We start from the raw sequence: 1,605 nt of genomic DNA, 5'->3' as shown, positions 1-1,605 counted from the left end.
GAGACAGGGTTTCTCTGTGTAGTTCTGACTGTCCTGGAACTCACTCTGTAGACCAGGCTGTCCTTGAACTCAGAAATCTGCCTGCCCTGGCATTTTCATATCCCCTATCATCCTCAATCTTCAGGTAAGGTAGGGAGAACCAACCGCTCTTTAAAAACCACTCTTGTCAAGCTGTCACAGGAACTTCACCTTGACTGGGTAAAACTCCTACCTCTGGCTCTTTTCAGGCTACAAGCCCTTCCCAAGCGACCTCTCCTCATTTCACCTTTTGAACTCATGTATGGACGTCCAGTCCTAACTCCTGGTCTTTCACCTAAATGTTTCCCCCTCCTAGACCATTTGCTCACCCCATTACTTTGCCACCTCCGTTCTCTCTTGTGGAATTTTGCTGACCACCATCTACCTCAACCATACACTGTCTCCTGTCCACTGCCTGTCAACATTGGAGACCAAGTGCTTCTCTCCCCTTCAGATCATCGGCCCTCACCTCTCTCTCCCAAATGGCAGGGTCCCTTTAAGGTAATCCTCATGACCCCCTACAGCTGCTAAACTTGAAGGACTCCCTCATTGGGTCCACTTATCTCACCTTAAGCCTTTCACTCCCCCATCTAAAATCGATTCTCCTTCATACACGTCAACTCTAACAGGACCGTGCTCTATTAAGCTCCAGAGGACATCGATATCACCCACCTTGTCCTCAATCCCAGAAAATGAGACTCCACTCCAGCAGCCGAGCTTGACCCCACTGGACTAGACATGTGTTTCTCGTCCTCCCCCTGCTGTTTGTCTTTATCCAGGTCAGCCCTCACATCTGGATATACGAGGTTCAAGAGACACCCACAGATAACAAACAGTCTTTCCAAACAGGGTCAGGAAATTGCTCCATAGCCAGACGCCAAGAACCAATCCAAACTGCATCCAAGAACCATCCCTATATCTGATAGCCCATCTAAATATTATGTCCTCTATACTTGCATTCTTTTGCCCAGATAGAAGAGTACTGGTCTTTTTAGATACATATGCTAGGTTCACGGACCAACCACTTCTTCTACCAACACTGCAAGACACTCGTTTCTACATACAAGACCCGTGAGATTCCAGCTGTGGTGCTTCAGAACTGACAGATGCCAGGTGTCCTGACAACCAAAGAAGATGGTCTTCGCCAGTTCGCCCAAAGAATACCATTTTTGGGGAATGTGAGACCTCCAGTTCAGATACTCTCCTATAACACCCTTCTTGCCATCCTCCTGGTATTATTTCTAACCAGTTTATTAATCAGTTCTTGTTACAGGATTACCAGTTGCTGTCCACAGAAGAGCCTGGTACACACATCCACAGAATGGGCCCCGATGGTGAAAAAGCCAGCTCTTCCCCCCAACGGACTATGCCCCTACACAGCAGGAAGTAGTTTAAGAGACACAGCGCCCCAATTCCTCTTTCACCATCGGCTTCCCCTCTCCTTTTTTTTTTTTTTATAATAAGAAAAACTGGGGTATGTTAGTATAAATCTGAACCCAGTGACATCACATTCAGGGGCCAGGTGACTTCTGCATCGTTACTGAGGCAACCACTCCCAGAATTCACCTGTCTTGCTCACCTGTACCT

At 47.4% G+C, this 1,605-nt stretch overlaps 1 long non-coding RNA gene across 1 annotated transcript in view; it reads left to right on the top strand.

Moving 5' to 3' along the window:
- The window catches only part of LOC114612568, a 4,802-nt gene extending 3,426 nt beyond the window's left edge, over positions 1-1,376 (top strand). Inside the window, exon 3 of the long non-coding RNA XR_003710048.1 lies at positions 1,280-1,376. This is a non-coding gene — a long non-coding RNA (uncharacterized LOC114612568). The remainder of the gene's footprint in view (positions 1-1,279) is intronic.
- Positions 1,377-1,605: the final 229 nt, after the last annotated feature.

Source organism: Grammomys surdaster, unplaced genomic scaffold (genome assembly GCF_004785775.1).
Source record: "Grammomys surdaster isolate TR1022 unplaced genomic scaffold, NIH_TR_1.0 130, whole genome shotgun sequence".
In the NCBI taxonomy this organism is placed as follows: domain Eukaryota; kingdom Metazoa; phylum Chordata; class Mammalia; order Rodentia; family Muridae; genus Grammomys; species Grammomys surdaster.
The sequence above is the reverse complement of the archived record's forward strand: the minus strand, read 5'-3'. Positions and strand labels throughout refer to the sequence as shown.